General features: G+C 46.8%; 1 protein-coding gene across 2 annotated transcripts in view; it reads left to right on the top strand.

The window, feature by feature from the left end:
• Window positions 1-21,314: 21,314 nt before the first annotated feature.
• PRRG3 (proline rich and Gla domain 3) overlaps window positions 21,315-21,660 on the top strand; it is a 9,398-nt gene continuing 9,052 nt past the window's right edge. Inside the window, exon 1 of one of the 2 annotated variants that reach the window (XM_040467336.1) lies at window positions 21,315-21,394. The gene's annotated coding sequence lies outside the window, so the exon portion shown is untranslated. Of the gene's footprint in view, window positions 21,395-21,433; window positions 21,555-21,660 lie in introns of those variants that run through there. The other variant, XM_040467335.1, reaches the window with a different exon arrangement.

Here is a 21,660-nt window from a genome sequence, read left to right as displayed (position 1 = left end):
CTCTGTGAACTTATGACTAATTTTTGGAACCTAAAAATGGTACTGACTTAATTGGTACCAGGATCCTGGTACCAGGCTCCTTTCCTAGAGTTGGGTCCCTCATGTATGCTTCAGCTCCCTGCCACATTTGCCAAGGCTGATGGCTCTTTCATTGATGCCAAGGGCATCCACAGGCCCACCAGGCCCAAAACAGTGGGCGTAGAGGTTACCCATTGCATGTAGCCCATGCTCTGCTTCACCTCAAGGGTCAGCCTGGATGCTCTGCATGCATGTTCCTTCTCTCTTGACTATAGCTTTTCTTCCAGGGATGACACCTTGGAGGAAAAGTGATTTGTTCACTGGCCAAACACCAAGGAGAGCATGTTCCTAGCTGTCTGCACAGAAGATGAGAGGAGAGGGGAGGGGACACTTGGATAACCTTATCAGAAGTCATCCTGAGCCTTTAATATCTGTCTTAAGATAAAGAGTCATTGCTGGAATAAGGCAAAGGAAACCCTCAGTCTTCAGTGACAAGTTAAAGGGGGCACATGAGGCCTCACACCCATAGGAAACCTGATCTCTACCAGGGTGGTATGGACTGAATGTATCCCCGTCAAATTCATATATTAACCCCCTACCCTCTCCCAAAGTGATAGTATTTGAAGGTGGTGCCCTTGGGAGGCACTTAGGTTCAGATGAGTTCATAAGATTGGGACCCCCATAATGGGAGTAATGCCTTAGTAAGAAGGAAACAATCAGCAAAACTAAAAGGCAACCGACAGAATGGGAGAAGATATTTGCAAATGACATACCAGATAAAGTCAGAGAAAGACAAAAAGCATATGACTTCACTCATATGAGGACTTTAAGAGACAAAACAGATGAACATAATGGAAGGGAAACAAAAATAATATAAAAACAGGGAGGGGGGACAAAACAGAAGAGACTCATAAATATGGAGAACAAACTGAGGTTTACTGGAGGGGTTGTGGGAGGGGAGATGGGCTAAATGGGTAAGGGGAATTAAGGAATCTACTCCTGAAATCATTGTTGCACTATATGCTAACTAATTTGGATGTAAATTTAAAAAAATAAAAAAAATTAAAAGAAAAGAAGAGACACAGAGAGCTTGCTCCCTCTCTCACCTTGTGTGCATAAGGAAGAGGTCATATCAGTACAGAGCAAGATGGTGGCTACCTATAAGTGAAGAGAAGAAGTATCAGAATAAAATACCTTCCTGGGGTGCTTGGGTGGCTCAGTCAGTTGGGTGTCTGACTTCAGCTCAGGTCATGATCTCGCAGTTCATGAATTCAAGCCCCACATTAGGCTCTGTGCTGACAGCTTGGAGCCTGGACCCTGTTTCAGATTCTCTGTCTCCCTCTCCCTCTACCCTCCCCTGCCTGCTCTCAAAAATAAACAAACATTAAAAAAAAAAAAACTATCTTGCTGGAACCTTCATTTTGGACTTTCAGCCTTCAGAATGGTGGAAAATAGAGATCTGTTGTTGAAGCCCCCCATCTGTAGTATTTTGTTATGGCAGCCTAAGATGACCAAGACATGGGGGCTGTTTGCTTTTTGGCATGTCCTTTTGTAGCCATTGGGAAGAAGCAGCTGAAGGCTTACTCACTTGTCAGTCACTCCTTAGCCCATTGTGTTCAGCAAATGCAGAATGTTTCCAAGAACCAGTTCTCTTGGGCTGCCCAGCAAAGACAGAAACAGAGCTCAGGGGCATTCTTGATATCCTGTTTGACTTTAGATAGGCAGAGTTAGAAGTGACTGGCACTCTGGGGTGTTGGCAAGTACTCTGTTGTCTGCCTCCTCCATTGACAGTTGCTTCTCTTGGTCAGGGAGCCACCCTCCCCATCCTGTCACACAGTACAGGAAGGACTGTACATGTACAAACCAGGCCATGCTTGTTAGAGTGAGGAGAGATTGCAAGGGAGCAAGAGGCACTGCTCTCCTGGTGTGCAGAGTGGCCTGGGTTCAGAGGTCAAGAGCTGCCTTGTAGAGCATGTGTGGGTGGGGGCTGGCATTTGGCTCCTCCGTAGCCTCCTTCAAGCTACTCAGTCAGCTGGTAACATTCTAACCATGGGAGAAGCTTGGTGCCTACTGTGCAGTAGCAGTAGTTCCCATAGCTGGACCTGTAGTTTCCGACAGGAAGAAAGTTTGGTCTTGCCCTGTTTCTCCGTTTACATGGTCAGGCAGGCCCTAAATGGTGCACTCCCGTGAGATGCAACTGAGGCCCTGTTCTGCTTGGGCAGTCACTTAAACTCTCTGTGCCTTAGTTTCTCCATCTGAAAAATAGGAAAGAGGAAGAGATGATGCTTTTCCTTCCTAGTTCTCAGAGCAGATAAGGATAAATGGAATTACAGAGCTGGAAGAGGCTTTGGGAAAGGCACTGTAGAAGCGAAGGAGGCTGGAGGCATTTGTTTGGGGTTATAGTTTGAATTTAGTGTTTAGAGAATGCCTAGGCCAGGATTTGTCTGACCCAGCCCAATTTATTCAGGCTTCAGTACCCCCCTGGATTTCGGACAAGAACTCTGAACAGGGAAGGTTTGAGGTCATCTAAGGCTGTGCCTCAATCAACTGCTTAGCTCCTGGCTCAGCCCCAGGACTAGGTTGCCAGAGGGTCAGAGGGGCAGGTTGCCTGGGTCCACTCTTTCCTGGAGATCCCCACAGGAATAACTGCAAGGACACGACATTTTAGAGTGCTACAGGGGCCAAATTCCCGGAACCAGTGCTCACATGCAGGATTGTCCAGTTGTGATTTTGTTCTGTGTATTACTGAAGTCAAACCATGGTGAATGAGTTCTCTACACCTCTCCAGCAGTTTCAGGCCCAGTGTCTGCTCCAAGGCATTCCTGCTTCTCCTGGACTTGGCTTTAACTGGAGTCGGCTGGTACTTATCTTTTGGCATATCTTCCCAGGCATGAGAGCTAATTTCCCCAGATCCAGATGGTCTCCTGATGATTGTAGCCAGGGAAAAAGCTGTCCACTCTCAGGCTTTGGAGGGGGCAGGACTGGCCATGGCAGAAGAGGGCAGGACAGCACAAGGGCAAGGAGTGACTGGTATTCCTTTAGCAACAATGGAATCAGAAACAAGTATTACATGCACTCTGTGTCATGAACTAAGGGGTGGGGACTGTACCAGCCTTACCAAGGGCAGGACAGAAATTTAGCTAAGGCTTGGGCCAAGAAGAGTGGTCACAGCACAAGCTTCTAAGGCCATGACTCAAACTGGAAATAGCTATGGTCATCTTCATGGTCTGTACTAAACTGCTCCAGGAGGCTCTGGGGACTTTGCAGCCCACAGCACAAAGTTTCACCAGAGAAATCTTCCAATGGATGCCACACCTGGAACTGCTCCATCCCCTTCCCTCCGGCCCCACATGATGCATATGAGCCACCTTGTCTTCTCTCCCAGGCTCTTCTTGGGTGTGGGAAAGAGAGCAAGGGGAGATGAGCTGTTTCTCCAGCCGCCCAAGGGCAGGCAGGTCCCAGTGAAAGGTTAGAAGGAAGAATCCAAAGGCAAAGCAGGCCTTGCTGTCAGGATACCCAACCTCAGCTGCCTGGCTCTCCAGCCTGGGTGGCTTCCAAGAGGCAGCAGCATTCAGCCTTGGCCCCTGAGCACAGTGGCCCATACTGTCCTCACTGGCTGGGATACAAGGGCTGCATATTCTCAGAATTTCCTGGCCTTGATGTGTACCTCTGCTGGGATAGCTGTGGCCTCCTCCCTCACCCCAGTTGCCTGAACAGTAGATCCAGGAGCTGTAGGCCCTGGCCGTCATTCTCACAACACAGCCATCAACAGTCACAAGATTCAAAGCAGGCAGCTTTCAGCAATGGTGACAGGAAGGTGGCCCCTGGCTGAGACTACTGTCACCATACCATGACCCTACAAGACTTGATGGTGGCTCAGTGTGGATTTGTTTACCTTTCCAGCATGAAGCCACATTTGCTTCCCTTGTGTGGGAAAGCATAGGAGTTGCATTTGTCTGTGGGTTAGTGGGCCAGGGGACACTGGAAGAACACACCTGAAGCACCCCAGCTGCCACACATGGCAGAGCTTCCAGACACAGCTGCCATGACCCCCACATCAGTTCATTCCCAGGTGGGCACAATAGCCTCCTCACTGAGCAGACTCAGTCCAGACATAATAGAATAATCCACATACAGACTTAACAGGTCAATATTCATGTGTTTTCTGTGGCATCAAAAATTTATAAATGTTCTTGTTCCTGAATGCTTTTGATGAAGAAAGTAGACTATTCACATGAATAGCACAGTACTGGCTGATGCCCTCTGTAGCATCTCCAGTGTTCCAAGTATTCTGATGACAATGATGGTGAAGGTAGTGAACGAGAGTGAAAGAACATTCTTGTGTGCAAATGTTGTACATCTCTGCCAAAATCACTGGGAAGAAAAGGGTGAGGGAGAAAGATTGTGCAGAGGGGAGGAGGGTAGGGTGGGCATGGGACCTTAGAACTGCAGCTTCTCCCACCAGAGACCAGAATTTGCAGTCTCAGGAGACAGCACACCAGATCCCATTCCCAGCTCTCAAAATGGGCTACCACAACTATAATGAAAGCCGTCTGCTTTATACTAGGATCCAGTTACATGTTTCATAGGGGATATTAAATAATTGACATGTGTTGTTTTCATGGGTAAGCAAAACAATGTTGAATGGTTCTCCATTGCTTATGAAACAAAATCCAAGTTCTCAGCCTGGTATAGTCTGGCTTCACTCTTTTTCCACAGCTTCGTGTCCTTTATTGCTTCACATACTCTGCCCCCAGCCTCACTGAACCATCATGTTTGACACAAGCCCTGGTCTTTCTACCCTCATGGATTTGACACTATTCCATATACCTGGCGTGTCCTTCCCTCCCATCTCTGCATTTCCAACCCTTGCTCATGATTCCGATCTTAGCCAGGAAGCCCTTGTCTATTCCATGTCCCCTTCGACCCCTGCCTGTGCCTCTCTTGGAGCATTTATGTCTTTGTTCAGCTCCCACTGCACCTGTGGCATTGCCTCTTCTAGACCGAGTTACAGCAGGCAGAGATCAGAGCAGGTGTTGTTGGCCCCTAGAATATCATGCCTTATAGACTGAGCCTTCCCTGTGTTCCAGTGAACATCTTGGTGACTTAAGTCCCTAGCAGTTACCTGGAAAATTTTTCCTAAAAATCCCAGCTACTTGAGGCAGGAGCATCAAGTGGGAAGTCAAGCTGGTGAGGCCCTCAAACCTTGTTGGGCAACTTCCCAGCAGCCAAAATGTAACCCATTCCCCTAGCCATAGACCCCAAAAGAGCCTTCCTCCTCCATTCACCTATTTAGTGCAGGTATATATGCTCATAAGCTTCTCAATGTTAGCCAATCAACTTGTAGCCCTTCCTCAGGGAGAGACTCAGAGATGAGGATGTGCAGAACATGCTGGAGTGCCCTGTACAAGAGGTAGTGTCCTGACCCCTGAGTTGCCACTTTCCTATTGGACTGGAGGGAGGCTGGTGCTTAGTAGATGAGAAAACTGGGTAGAAGTTGAGGTGGCAAGTGTTCCTGGTAGCGGCTCCAGTGAACCCCTGCAAATGGCTCTGTGGCACACAAAAGCCAGGAACACTGCAGGAAGATGGGGGTGGGGGTGGGCGGGGAGCAAGGGGAATTGGCAGTGACAACTGAATGCCAAGAGGCCCAAAACTTCCAGAGCCATGGATGTTTCCTGCCTAGATGGAGGCCTTGACCCTGAAGGTCAAAGGGTAATTAACCACATGGTCACCTTGTAGATGAAACAAAACCCACAACCCTGAAGAATCAAAACATGTCAAAGGCATGGAGGCAAAGGTCAACAGACAGGACAGACAAATTGCAGTGTTTATAATCATGTGTTCAAGTGTTTGTGTAATCTATTTACAGCTTTAGCCCACCAGCTTGTGGGGAAGGTAGGTGGGAGAGGGGCTAGAAGTTCAGCTGATGTGGGGTGTGACTTCAGCTGGGAACCAGGTTAAGGGGGAATTTACACCCAGAACCTTAGAGCAAGTGATCTTCTAGGAAGGGCAGACTGCATGTTTAGAGGGGTGTTGTGGACAGCAAGTGACCTGGGAAGGAGGTGGGGCCACCTAGTTTAGTGCTGTTCCTGTATTCTCTTCCCCTCAGCTCCCTACGGACAAGGCGCCCCAGTTTCCATATAGTATATGGTACTAAGGAAAGCAAGACATTGAACTTTTATCTTAGATTTCTACCGTCTATCCACCCTCATGCTCTGAAACTTTGGGCAGATCACTTGACCTTCCTGTGCCTGTGCTGACTCTCTGGAACATGAGGGCAAAGATAAGAGACCTGATCCAGAGTGGGGGCTAGACATAAGAGCCCTCATGGATGAAGGAAAGAATGAATGAATGAGCAAACACATGTCAATCTGCCCCCTGCCAGTCTGGCTCCCATGCTGGTTCTCAGTGCTAATGAAGACACAGAGTGCTAATGAAGACACCTGGTCCCTGAGAGGATCAACATATTGCAGATACTTGCTGCATTCACACCCCCTCTCCTCTTGGTTCAACTGGGTCCTCTTTCTTGGTCCTTTCTGCTCAGCTTACAAGCATGCCCAGGACAGTGTCCACTCCAAGCCACCCTTCAACCTTTCAGACCCACTTTCTCTTTTGATGACTGCACTTTCCCCTTCAGCCCCCTGGCCCCCACCTGGGAAACGATCCATGACTCCAAAATATCAGTAGCCTATCCCTGCTCTCCCTGCTGGCCTCTAGTCCTATAAATCCCACTGCACACTAGACATCTCCCTATGAATGTCCCCTAGACACTTCAAGTCAACACAACCAAAAACAATGTCTCAGGGAACTTACACCTTCATCCTCTCAGCCACTCAAATTACTAGTCAGACATTGGTCTTGACTTCTCTCTTTCCCCAGTATATCCTCTTGGGCATAATTGTTTCCTCCACTGACACACAGTATGGGCAGGGAAAGTGTAAATGAATGAGGTAGTGATGAATAAACAGATGGCTAGATGGTCTACATGGTCTCATATAGGTATCAGGGAAGATCTGTTGTGCAATGGGCTGTCTCCTTTCCAGCAGAGCTTTTCCAGGCTCCTGCTTGGTCACAAACACATTTTCATGTTCTGGACACTTAGCTCTAGGGGTCCTCTAGATTGGGACCAGCCTATGAGGCTACATACCATGGTACCAGCCTCAAGAAGAAGGTTTGATGGCTCTTTAGGGGAGCACATAGGCTGGCTTCTTGGTGTCAGTTTCCCATACCTTATGGTAACCAAGAACATTCAGAGTCTGTTCCTGTGGTTTCTCAAGCCTGGGCCATTGGACAGAGCCCAGACATGGGCCAGGAGTACAGGACTTATATGAATGATGTTTCCCTTATCTGTGTCTTGGAGCTCTTGGTTTCTTCTGTTCCTGCCCTACACACCCCACCAGCAGCTACCTGGTGGTACCAACAGTAGGCTCCAGGTTGGTAGGCAGCACCATTCACACCCATGCATGAGGGAAGCTTAGAGCAGGCAGAAGGGTCACTGGAGTTCTGACCACAGGCCCCCAAACTTGAGGCGGGCCTTGGTTGGACTCATTTCTTGTCGTCTCTTGCCCCCTGGCGTATAGTTGCAGTATTGCAGCTCTCCAGTGGCCTCCCTTGTGACCAAATCCACTAACATTTCCTGAACACCTACTTCAGGACCAGACCCTATGCCCAGCAAAATTCTATTCTCAAGACTTTGGTCCAGCCCTTAGCAACCTTGTATCTCTCACTTCTCTAGTATTCAAGTGCCTTCAAACCCATGGTCCATCATGTAGTCATTCCTATCCTTACTTTCCTTTGTCACAATCGCTGACAGATCTCCAACTTTGAATGAACCCTACTATTTGTCTTCTGTGTGCCTGCACTTAAGCATCTCTGTGTCTCTAGACAGAATTATACAAGCTGGCAGATTGTGCAGTACTATATATTTACAGTCTCCAGCTGCATCCAAGCACACTTCAGTGCTCAGAAGGATGTCCATGTTTTGTGTTTGCCAATCTGATTCTCAGAATGGTGACTTGCCTCTCAAAGTCCTCAGGTCTTCCCACTTCACTCTTTTCCCTAAGCTAAAATTATGGAAGTAGCATTTCTCCTTTATAAGGGTGATGCCTTCTCTGCATTCTGAATGCCATCCCTTCCCATGTGACCCTTTCTCTGCATCATCGGATTACCCCTCTTTACTTGACCATCACCATGCTGTAATATTTCCTGTCTTGAACAAAACTCACCCCTTAACTTCCACATCCCTCCCCAGCAAGTACCACATTTCTCTGCTCCCTTTCCAAGCACTTGTCTATAGGTACTATCTCCACTTCCCCTCTTCCCCAGTGTATTATCGACATGCTCAGATCCAGCTTCAGCCCCTACCATTGAAATAGCTCTTACCATGTTTGCCTATGAACGCCATGTTGTCAAATTAGCTCTGCACTTCTATGCCCTACTGTTGTTACTTTGCCTCTCAGCAGTATTGACCCACTGGACAACCCCTTTTTTCTGTTAACGTGCCCTTCTCTAAGATGGTATACCTCTCTTCTGTTGCCTGCATCTCTTACTTCACTGGTTGTTCCTTCTCACTCTCCTTTGCTGGTTCTTCTGCCTGACTTCTAAATACTAGAGAGCACAGAACTTTGATTTTAAGTTTTTTCTCTACCTCCTTCCATGCCCTAGGTGATCACATCCAGTCCCATAGCTTTAAGTCACACACACACACACACACACACACACACAAAACACTCTACCTTCCTTTACTGAATGAGACCCATATAAGCAACTTCCCAATTTATATCTCAAAACTTAGATACCTAATTGTCATTTCCAGTTTAATATGCCCCAAACAAAACCTTTGAGATCCTACAAGCCTGCCCCATAGTCTTCCTTCTTTCAGTAAATAGGACCCTCATTCACCTAAGTCTCTAAGCCATAAATCTAGTGTATGGATTGAATTGAGTCCCCCAAACATTCATATGGTGAAATCCTAACCACCCGGTATTTCACAATGTGACCTTATTTGGAAATAGGGTCATTGAAGATGTTATTAATCCAGATGAGGTCATACGGGAGTAGGGAAGGTCCCTAACCCAATAAAACTGCTATCCTTATGAAAAGGGGAAATTTGGACACAAGTGTTCACACAAGGATAGTCCCATGTGGACATAAAGGTGGGGATTGGGGGGATACTTCTATACTTCAAGTAAGGCCAAAAGTTTTCATCAAATCACCAGAAGCTAGCTGTGGGAAACACATTCTCTCTCACAGCCTCAGAAGAAACCAATCATGCCAACATCTTGATCTTGTACGTTTAGCTTCCAGAACTATGAGGCAATACATTTCTCTTGTATGAGCCACTGCTGTTGAATGAATTACATCCCCCCAAATTCATGTGTTGGAAGCCTAAACCCCAATGTGACTGTATTTGAGGAGATGGCTTTTAGGGAAATAAGGTTAAATGAAGTCAGAAGGGTGGGGAATCTAGTCCAATAGGACTGGTGTAATTATAAGAAGAAGAACACCAGAGATTCCTCTCTTACTGTGTGCACACAGAGGAATGGCCATGCGAGGACACAGTGAAAAGGCAGCCATGTGCAAGTCAAGAAGAGGGCCCTCACCAAGAACCACATTTGAAGCACACTGATCTTGGACTGATAGCCTGCAGGACTGTGAGAAATAGATATGTGTTGTTGAAGCCCCACCCCATTGTATGGCATTTTGTTATGGCAGCCCCAGTTTGTGGAACTCGAACCAACCGATGGACTCAGGGTAACTCTGAACTACTTCCATTTTCCAAATGCTGCACATCCACCCAATATACGTATCTTGTTTGGTCTACCTCCAAAATTGATCTGGAATCCATCTACCGCTCTCTGCCCCTAAGGCTCCCACCATCATCTCACACAGTACATAACACTTTTGCTTTCTAAGCAGGCAACTATAGAATTTACCAATGATGATACATTTTTGCAATGTGTAATTTCCAATATCTATGACTTTTGTTTCTTATTCTAATCTTAGCACACTGTTTCAACTAAAATCCCCTCTCTTGTTATAAACTCTCATAACAATGCAAATCACCTCAGCTTCTACTCATATACTATTTTGTTGAATAAATAAGTAAATAGACCTACCCATATTGAATAAATAATAATTTAGCTTCTGCCCTCACCTCTGAACTATATCTCAAAGTGGGGCACAGACTGATTTCCCACTCTCTCCAGAGTCCGGGGAATAGGGTGGAAATGGAAGACGTACTCTAAAGGAAGCAAGTAGTGGTTTGTTAGGTAGAGGTAAAAATAATGGAGAGATCATTCTGAGCTAGAAGTGCAATGTCCACACAAGCTTCTACTGGGTCTCACCTCCAAATGGATTTAGAGAAGATGGCGAGGAGGGTGGACATTACAAGGAAAGGAAACATCCACGACAAAGGCTTGGGAGACATGAGTGCTATAACCCCACCTCACTCTATGAGCTCCCACCCCTTCTAGGCTTCTGTATTTACGTTTTTCTCTAACTGCAAAGCCATAAAAAAAGAGATAAAATGTATGAGGTACCTTTCAGATCCGTGTGTGGATGGGGCTATGTTTAAAAAAGATAGAAAGAAATGCAAAGGAAAAACAAAATAATAGATTTATCTACATTAAAATAATAAATGTCTGTATGCCAAAAAGATAAGCAACAGGAAGGGGCAAGCAAGAGTGTAAATATGTGCTATAAATCAGTGTACCTAATGTGCAAAGAACATATGTGAATCAATAAGAAAAACACTAAGTTTGCAGCAGAGGAGTAAGAGCATAGATAATTCACAGAAAAGGAGTTTCATTGCTAGGGACCCATAAGTCTACTTTTAAGAAAGTCTCACTCACATGAGGACATAGTGAAAGTAGAGGCTGGGTAGAATCTGTCTGTAATCCATATCACCCCTGATTTACAAGAGAAATTCAGTGGTTATATATGGAGTTTATGCTGAAAAATGAATAATGAAAATGAAATAATGAAAAATGAATAATTTTGGGGGTGGAAAAGGCCTTTTCAAGCATGAAACAACAAAGGGAGAAAATGGTCAAATGCCAAAGATGTGTGTACCACCGAGACCATACCAGCATTGCTTACAGTGGAAAAGAGAGCCGTAGGAGTAGGAAGCAGGAGAGAAGTCAGAAATAAGGACATATTGGTTCAGTCCTACTCTGTGTTTCAGTGACAGGGAGAGCTACCCATAAGATCATGAGATCTTGTTATGGGAAAAGAACTCACAATTCCTTTTTGTGTGTGTGAAAGAAAATACATATGTGGAAGAAAACATCAGAGAGATTCCAAATACTGAAGTGATTCTCACCAGGTGGCAGGATTAGGGGTGATTTTAACTTTCTATCTTATGTAAGTATGTTTTGCTGTAATATTTTAATAATGTGCATGCTACAGCTTTCATAATTAGATTTTAAAAAGGAAATAAAAAACGTCTTTACATCGTATGAACTAAATGATGTAAAATTGGATTTGTGGAGTGAAAAACAGGAAGGCAATATGTACAAATTTTAATAACGATTTTACTGGCTAGTGGGATTTCTAAAATTGCCACAATGGGAGCATATTTTATGATCAGAATTGAAAAAAGTATAATTCCTGGGCTGTGTGGAAAGGAGATTAGAAAAGGAGGAAGGAGTCTGGACTACAATCATGTAGGGGAGGCAGGCAGGCTGCAAGGAAACATGAATGAATTACAAAAATGGCAGGGAGTGGCAGGTGCTCTGAAGGAAAGAACCCCAGGACTAAGAAGTAACTGTAGTAGGGACGAGCAGAGGGAGAGTGATCTTCTCTTCTGATCTTCTCTTCTGCCACTCCTCCACACTGATCTCCCTTCCTCATGTCCCAAGTTTCACAATGATTAGTTGACAGGCGATACATGAGGCATGTGCTCTGGCACTTAGAAGCCAATTCCATACTTCAGCAAGGCACTGGTTTAGTTGGCGCTGTCCCCAAAGGTGGAGAAAGGGCACACTGGAAACTCTCACCCCTCACTGGAACCAGGGAAGTGGATGAGAAACTCCCTCATGGCAGCCTTGCACCAGACAGGCAGATGAGGAAGCGTCTTGCAGCCTCACAAAACCACCCATCTTTCAATTTCAATGCTCCTGGGAGGATCATGGGGACTTCCACCAAGACTTGAGTCAGGCTGCAGTTGAACTTTGCCTACCTGGCCTGTGTGGAGGTGTGCAATATTGCCAAAATGCCATGGTTGAGCTCTTCCTTGGTGCTCCGTGCCCCTCAGAGATGTGAAACACACTGCTGCCTCGGGGCCTTTGCATTTGCTGTTCTTGTTTCCAGAATACTCTGCTATCTGTACAGCTATCTGTATTTTATTTTTTTTTTCAACGTTTTTTTTTTAATTTATTTTTGGGACAGAGAGAGACAGAGCATGAACGGGGGAGGGGCAGAGAGAGAGGGAGACACAGAGAGAGGGAGACACAGAATCGGAAACAGGCTCCAGGCTCCGAGCCATCAGCCCAGAGCCTGACGTGGGGCTCGAACTCGCGGACCACGAGATTGTGACCTGGCTGAAGTCGGACGCTTAACCGACTGCGCCACCCAGGCGCCCCGCATCTGTATTTTAAACGCTGCTCAAATCTTACTAATCAGTGAGTTCTTCCTCAACCAGTCAATTGAAAATTGCAATTACCTTCACCCCCTAGCCATTCCCATCCCCCTTTTCTGCTTTGTTTTTCTCCATAGACTTTACCACAATCTGACATGCCAAGAGGAACATTTTTTTTACATTTCACTTACATTTCAGCTTTTGAAATCAAGATGACCATCATTTACAATGCTGCCAGCCAAGCACCAATCAAAAGTGCCAACATAAAAACTTGAATAGTACATGCCGGTTTTTGAGAAGAAATCCCTGAGACAATAGGGACTCACTTCTTTCAATTCTAGGAACCAGTGGTTATGGCACAGGGTGGAGAGTGGTGCCTGACGTGGTAAATCAAATGTGATCAGTTACATTTCCTAAACAGGAGTCCAAAGTGGACTAGCCCCTAGGAATTGCAAAGCATGACTTAGGGCCTGCAGGCTTAAAAAAAATACATTCTTTAAAGAAAGGACTCCTCCCCAACACTCCTGATGGTACAAAGGACAATACTGCCATCCAAAACTCTTGGTCAAAAAATGATTCAGGAGGGCTGGCCTCTGAATGGCAGCAAGTTTACTTTAACCATTTTTTTGCTTTATTTTTCCTTTTTATGCAAGCACCAGAGACATCTATGATAAAGCTCAATGTCTGATAAAGTCTAAAAGAGTTCTTTTTTTAAAAAAAAATGTTTGTTTACTTTTGAGAAAGACAGTACAAGCAGAGGAGGGGCAGAGAGAGAGGGGGACAGAGAGCCAGATGCAGGGCTCAGACTCATGAACAAGATCATGACCTGAGCTGAAGTCTGATGCTTAACCAACTGAGCCACCCAGATGCCCCCAAAAGAGTTCTTTTAATAAGTACAAAATTAAAATTTTAGATGGTAAGGAAGTGTTGTATCATGGCTTAATTGGAAGCATGGCTTAATTGCTAGATCATGCAATTGATGACATCTTAGCTTTTATGGGACATTATCTATATTGTGCTTATTTATTCATGTGTTGTCTGTCTTCCCTCACTGGAACGTCCATGCATACAAGACCTTCCATTGACTTGGGTCACTGCTATGACCCCACCCTCTAGAACATACCTATGCATAGTGAGTGCTTCATAAACTCCATAATCTGACCTCTAATGTCTCATATTTTTCATCAGTGTCCTCTCGCTTAAGTGTCTGCTCCCAAAGAACAGAGGCTGGTGGTCAGTGGCACCTCTGCCCACTTGGTGAACATTCCAGTCAGGCAGTTGCTTTGGGAGGCTCAGTCCCTTTCTGAAAACTGGCATGATTCTGGTTCCCCACCCCCAAACATAAGAGCCATGGTCAAGGTATGTATTTAGGCCTCAGTTTGGAGCACTCAAGTATATTTTATGGATAATGGTATCCAGAGAGGCCTGGCATAGGAAAGGAATGCACCTGCAGAGGGTCATGGTCATAGCTACAGTGTCTACAGTATCCAGGAGGTGGCAGTAGGGAAAATGAAATGCACCAAGGTTGAGGTCCCTTATCTAAGTATCTTTTCCTGGAGTAGTGTGTGTGTGTGTGTGTTGGGACAGAAGGGATGTGTGGTTGTGATGGGCTAGTTGATGGCCACTCAGACCCATCTTTGGTTCCCCAGTCCTTGTGCAGCATAATCTTTGAGAAGGAGACATTATATTTGAGGGTAGACGTTCCTCTACCCTCCCATCAGGGAAGGTGGCTAAAAGGATGATGACTGCCTAGAGAAAGGCAGAAAAATTTCACTGCCAGGGCAGAGTTTCCAGGAACCTTTAAGTCACTGAGGGAACTTTTCCTTACTCTTTAGAGAAAGACTAGTCTCCAATCTTAGGAAGTTCCTTGGCTGTCCTTAAACTTCCAGGACTCTGAACCCTCAGACCCTGTCTCCACAAGAACTTGCTGGACCATATGAAGGGGGATTCTCAGCACTTGAGCTGATTGCTGACAGTCAGTCCAATACCAGTTGGGAAGGCAGAAGCTAGAATAGGAGCGAGGGAGGAGGTATTGGGGCTCAGGAATAGACTAGGACCAGATGGGGTCTGGATCCAGGATGGAGGTGGGGCTGAGGGATGGAATGGGAAGAAGTTCTGTGTAGGAGAGATGGTCAGGGCTGGGGGAGCTTTATGGAAGAAGCAAGACTCTGGACATGAAACTTAGGGAATAGATGAAGCACAATGATAAAGCTCAGGTGAGTGTTGAGGAATAGATGAGAATCATGGATGTCATTGGGGGATGATCTGGGGGTCAAGCCCAAGAAAGAGGTGAAGGTCACTGCTGGGGTTGGAATGGGCAGACTCTGGGAGCATGGATGAAGCTACACATTATCACCATGAGCTGGCCTGGGGTGAGCAGTCCACAGACTGGGAGGCTCTAGGCAGGGGTTAGAAACAGGATGACCTGGCTCCCCCCGTCCCTATTCCCAGCTTTGTTTTCCTCTACTGTACATCTACCAACTACCTTCTTAAGTATTCTCTGTGTTTGCTAGTTTATTGTTTCTCTTCTCCAACCAGAATGGAAGCAGAGCAGACCTTGGTCTGTTTGATTCACCTTTATGTCACCAGCACCAGGCGTAGCACCTGGTACATAGTAGTAGGTGCTCAGTTAAATGTTCAGGGGTAAGGCTCAGGGAAGGCATGGTAGTTTGGGACATGGAATATGGCACGTGCTAGGGTGTAAGCTTAGTGGTGGGGTGACCTTCAGGACAAGTGAGATTGAGGGAGGAGGGAGGCTCTGGGAATAGGTGAAGCTCGGGAATGGTATGCCTCTCAGGTTCACAATGAAACCAAGGAATGGAATAAGAGATTGGGAAGGAGAACGCTTCAAGGGGTCTGGTATAAGAGGTTGTTAAATATGTACATTCTTGGTGATTTCAATACCCACAGAAATGATTCAAATCCCTTGTCTCTCAGTCTCTTGACCTACTCTCCACCAATACTCTCTCCCTCCTCCTTATGCTTGTGGTCATATCCTGAGCTCTTGCCATTATCTGTCACCACCACATCTCCATAACCTCCATATCCCACTCTCTGAAAGCCAGCTCATTTCTTTTAATACTACAAGAACTCCAGCAATCCTTTGACTGCCACTGGGACCCTTCAGCCAACAATGCTACTGTTGTTTTCACTGCCATTCACCAAACACTGACTCTATCCTTACTTCTCTTCTTACCCATTAATCCATGATTAATCCCCATCATAATTTCTCCCAAGAATCCACACAAAACTCCCATGTCCCTCTGCCATTTATTTGTATTTATGTAGCAAAACTCAACCCAGTTAAAATCCAACTTTCCATCTACTCTGGGTCTGCACCCCTGAGATTGAATGTGGCTGGTGGAAAGCATGGAGACCTGCTGAGTAATTACACTTTAAATTAACCTCAAGTGAACCCTTAATGCAGCGCAGCAATCATGCTATGTTTCCATAGAATATCCAGGCTTCCTTCCTCCCAGAACACTGTTTCAAGCCTTTTCTCCTAAAACCACTGATACTCCTCTCCTACCCCCACTCCCAGCTACTAGCCTGGCTTCCTGTTTCACTGAGAAGAGAAGCCACCAGAAGACAACTGCTCCAAGCTCCACCACCACCTCTCCCTCCTCCCTGCATCTGTGCATCTTTTTCCTGCATCAACTTTTTCCTTCTTTATTGGCCCATTGGCACATAAACATGTTACCATGCCATAATTTCTCCCATTTTAAAAAATACTTAGTTTTTAAAAAATGTTTTATTTTCGAGAGAGAGACTGTGTGTGTGTGTGTGTGTGTGTGTGTGAGCGTGCGTGTGTGTGTACAAGCAAGAGAGTGGCAGACACAGAATCTGAAGCAGGCTCCAGGCTCTGAGCTGTCAGCAGAGAGCCTGATTCAGGGCTCAAACCCACGAACTGCGAAATCATGACCTGAGCCAAAGTCAGAGGCTTAACTGACTGAGCCACCCAGGCATCCCTAATAAAATACTTTTATGTTATTTCCTCATATTCCTACAACCACCACTCTCCTATTTCTCTGCTCTACTTTGCAGCTCAACTCCTCAAAAGAGTTGTCAGTCATCACTGTTTCCAATTTCTCTTTTCCTACTCTTGATTGAAAACACTCTGATCCGCCTGTATGCCCCTGCATCTCCATGGAAATTGTTCTCAAAGGCCATCAATGACCTCCACATTGTTAAACACAGTGATCAATTCTTTGTATTATTACTAGTCTAGTCAGTGGGATTTGAATAATTGGTCAATCCCTCCTTCCACTGAAGAAAGTGGTCAAACCTCCACTTTCTTCAGTTGGGTCTACATTCTGCTGGCTTCACCCTACCTCGCTGTTCCTTCTTTCCCAGTCTCATTTGCTGTTTCCTTTTCATCTGTCCCACCTCTAAATGTTGGGCTACTCATGGCTTGGTTATTGGGTTGCTTTGCTTTTTCTATGCTCACCCCCTGATTGACCTTATCCTGTCTCATGATTTTTAATATTGAGTACATGGTATTCTTTCTCCAATTATATCTGCAGCACTGATGTTGTCCCTGAACTCCACACTCCTTCATCCAACTGATCCTATTACTGTCTTTCTCAATTCAGTTAATGTACCTTCATCCTTCCTGTTCCTCTGGCTAAAACCCTGAGAGCTGTCCTTGACTCCTGTCTTTCTGTCATAGCCTAATACCAATCTGTCATCAAAACCTATCCAGAATCTGCATACCTCTCACTGCCTCCACTGTGTCACTTGGTGTAAAACACCATTGCCTCTCACCTGGATTATTTCAAGAGTCCCAAAATAGTCTCCTGCTTCAACTCTTGTCTTTCTTTAACCTTTTCTTAGAGATCAGCCAGAGCGATCACTTGTATGAAAATAGACATCACATTGCCCCTCAAGGTCTCTCCATATCACTCTAATAGTCAAAGGCCTCACAATGGGATTCAAGGCCCTGCACAATCTCTCATCACCCTCTGTTGAAGCCTCCCTAGCTTCATCCCCACTGTCCTCCTCTCTCAGTCCCTCCAGTGCAGCACATCAGCCTACTGGTTGCCCCCAGGATGTGCCAGGCATGCCCCTGATTCCAGGGCTCTGGCACATGTGGATCCCACAACCTAGAGCATTATGGCCCCTCATATCCTTTGGGTCTTGACTCAAATGCCATCTCCTCAGTGGGGTCTTCCCTGACCACTGTATCTAAATACTCCACACTCCAAGACCCTTCTCTGTTTCATTGTTCTCCATAGCACCAATCATTACTTAACATCCCATATCTTTGACTTCTTTGTTTTCTTGTCTAAACTTCATGAGGATAGGACTGTTTGTTTGTTTTATTGGCTCCTGTAATCCCAGGTCCTAGAATACTAGCTGGCACATAATAGCACTGAGTAAATACTTGATGTCTTAATTTGCTTGGCCTGCCATGACAAAGTACCACAGGTTGGCTTCAACAACAGAAACTTATTTTCTCATAATTTTGGAGGCCAGAAGTCTGGGATCAAAGCATTGTTAGAATTGGTTTATTCAGAGGCCTCTCTCCTTGGCTTCTAGATGGTTGCTTTCTCCTGGTGCCTTCACATGGTTTCTCATATGTGTGCCTGTGTCCTAATCTCCTCTTCTCATATGGGCATCAGACAGATTGGAGTAGGGCCCACCTCAATAATGTCATTTTAATTTAATGACCTCTGTAAAGACCTTATCTCCAAATATACTCACATTCTAAGGTAAGGGCGTTAAGAGTTCAATATGTAAATTGGGGAGGGCACAATTTAGCCTATGATACTTGATTAGTTGGTTAATCAATGTACAAAGATGAATTGGGGCTCTTATGGGCTAAGGATCAGTGTTTAGACTCAGAGATGTGGTGAAGCTTGGTGAGGATATAAAGGGAAGGGGGGCAGAAGAGATCATAGAAGAGTTCAATTCTGAGATGGATGAGGGTTGGGTAGAGAATGAGGTGCCAAAAGTGAGTGAGGCTGGAAGAGGGTACTTGTCTCAGACAAAGGAAGAGACACAAGGATAGGGTTAGGGAGATGCCATGTGGAGGAAGATGATGGAATCAGTGCAGCTGAGAGGTGAGGAAAGGAGGGACTGGCCACGGCTCACAGAGGGGAGGAGGAGAAGAATCAGGAGTGAGCTCACCCTAGAGCAGTAGGGTGGTTCAGATGCTGGGATAGGATCGAGGATGTTGAGAATGTCACCAATGGGCAAGATTGCCTGTATACTTTGTGGGCCCCAGTGCAAAATGAAAATGCATGTCTCTTTTTCAAAAAGTATTCAAAAAGAATTTCAAGATGGAGACAGCAGAACCTTAAACCAAGTATAGAGAATGCACCCTTGAAGCTGGTCCTGCATGATGGGATATGGATCAGGAAAAGAGGCAGGTGAGAAGTTTGGAGAAGGTTGGGTAAAAGGTCTTTTCTCTTCTACTGTATTGGGAATTTTTAGTGAAATATGATCTGCCTTTTGCCATATTTTATTATTATTAGCAACTATACACTCTTTCAGAGGTGGATCCTTCCACAATCCTTAGTGCCCTACATATATGATTTGGATGTGTGCCAAGGTATGTTTATTGAGATCACCAGTGTAGCAAATAAGAGAAGGGTGCATGTTGGCTGTGATGGAGGAGAGAGAGTGAAAGAGAGAGAGTGAAAGCTCACAGGGAGACTATGGTATCACTCTAGGATTTGGATAATGAGGATCTGGACTGCACCAATAATCTGGGGGAAGTGCAATTTGGTTGGAAAATAAAGCTCCTTGAGTGTACCAACCTGCCACATGCCTAGCCAAGGCAGAGAAGCCAGTGACCAAGCCTTTCCCACCTGGTGCAGACCAGGGGATATTCAGACCAAGGTCTCAAAGCAGTTTTTGGGAGGATGGAGGCCTTCATCCCTCCCAAGGTAGTCCCTGGGAGTGCCTAGAGCCCTCCTGAGGGGAGTTAGAAAGCCTTCTGAAGAAGCCAAGGTCTGGAGTTAGCCAAGAGCCAGGTTCACCTCAGGGAAGAAGCAGGGGCCAGAGCTGCTGGTAGTGTTGGGAACAGCATCTTGGTGGTAAGTTGAAGACTGACCTTCAGTCCAGCTCCTCACATCAATTGGGCCTCTCTGACCTCAGCACTGTCAGCATCTGTGAGCCTGCTGTGGATGAGGCTTTGTGTTGGATGCAAGGGACACATGAAGAAACAAGGTCCCTGACCCCAAGATAGAGGAGGAAAACGTGCAGCTCAGGTGAGCAACGGAATGAACTTGACGCAGTTGGCTGCCAGCAAAAGCTGACCTGTGTTAGGCTCATACTTCAGCACCAGGCACACTTGATGTGTTATCCCATCTGTCCTCTTCACCACCTTTGAGGGAGGTACTATTATCATCATTCTCCTTTGACAGGTGAGGAAACTGAGATGCAGATAGGTTAAATCACTTGCTCGGGACCACAGCTGATCTGTGGTCTGGTCAAGTGGTGAAGCAGACAGCAAGCTGCAGAAGGGCTGCTCTTCTCCCTTCCCGCCCTTGGAATCTGCAGACAGAGTGCTGAGAATGGAACAGTCAGCATGGGTGGGGGCAGAGAATCCTGCATGACCTGAGTACAGATGTCATCTGAGCTATGTGGGAAGAATGAAAGCATGTGCACAGAGGCTGAGAGTGGGAGGAAAGGCATTCTGGGCAGGGAGGGAACTAGAAGCTCCGGTGGGGGTGCTGAGAGAAGTGCAAAAGTCACAGACCCTAGCCTCACACATTGAAACTTTGTGCAGTTACCTGTGCACATGGTTAAGATTGGCATGGGGACCTGGTGGTGGGCTAGGAGACCCAGGAAGTAAGTTTCTGAAGAGATCCAAACCACCTCTCTCACCAACAAGGGTCCAAGCTCTCTCCCCCTGAACTGAGAGGAGCTCTAAAACATATGCAGCCCTTGGGGCCCCAAAGGAGCCCCACTCCTATCCCCAGGTGATCTTGACTTTTTTCCATGAAAGCTTGCCCCACAGGCCAGGGAGTGTGGCCCTCCCTCCTGCTTTCATCCAGGAAAACATAGAGGGGCTGTACTGGGAAAAAAAGGGCTTCTGTAGCCCTGCAAGAGCAAGCAAGCCAGAGGAAGACTCTGAGAACAGGCGGCAGATATGGAGGGGCAAGCGCCATTAGGAGTGGGGGAAGGAGAAGGAGAGGGAAGGGCAGGGACAGGGAGGGGCAGAGGGACTGTTGAGCTCTGAGAGCTGGACTGGGAGAGGTCTGGGGTGATGGAGGCCTCTCCCCCTATTTTCCATGTCCCTGGCGGCAGGGCAGGTTGGTGTTTCTCTGCCTGGAATGGGTGTGGGGGATAGTTCAGGGCATGTCTTCTCAGGATCATTCTGCCCCAAACACCAGAATAGGGAAAAGGGTGGGGGTGGGGCGCCCACTCCAGTTGCAAAGTGGGCTCCAGAGGTGCAGAGAACAAAAAGAACCCAGAAAACCCAGCAGGGTGCACTGGACCCCTCCTCGGAAGCTTTGGCAAACTCATACCCCGAGCTCCCCCAGAACCGTCCTGCCCTCCCTCAGCATTCCACCTCTTTGCGTGGTTCTCCTTGGACTAGTGTCATCTACCAGCATCTGGTCCTGTCAGCTGAACGTCCCATAGCGCGGCCTCCTGAGCCCCTTCCCCGCCCCACCCCCACCCCCACCCCCGGCGCTCCCCTTCCTCTCCCCTTTCTGCGCCTTAAGAGTTTCCCAAGCCCATTTCCTCCTTTATTTCGCTGCAGCCCCGCGAGGGAGGCAGGATTCTCCCCATTTACCAGATTTGACAGGAGAGAAGCCTGCCGTCCTAGGGCAGGGTGGGGAGGAGGTAAGTGAAGAAGCCAAGGTCACCCAGTCATTGGCAGAACGCAGCCTCAACCCAGCCCTTCTGCGGGCTCGCTGGAGCCCTGCTAGGTGGGCCCAGGCTACTGGCCTGAGCCCCTTCTTTTCTCGGCTGGCACTCGGGGGCGGGCTGGCCACAATGACAGGTGAGCCTGGGTAGGGGACAGTTGGGGAGGGTTCGCTGCGCGGGGCCCCCTGGCGCGTGGGCCTTGGGAGCGGCTGCCCCAGCCCGCTATAGCGCCTGGGCTTCCG

The sequence above is a fragment of the Herpailurus yagouaroundi genome, unplaced genomic scaffold (genome assembly GCF_014898765.1).
Source record: "Herpailurus yagouaroundi ecotype Mexico unplaced genomic scaffold, PumYag 67440, whole genome shotgun sequence".
In the NCBI taxonomy this organism is placed as follows: Eukaryota; Metazoa; Chordata; class Mammalia; order Carnivora; family Felidae; genus Herpailurus; species Herpailurus yagouaroundi.
This window is presented reverse-complemented; position numbering and strand designations above follow the sequence as displayed.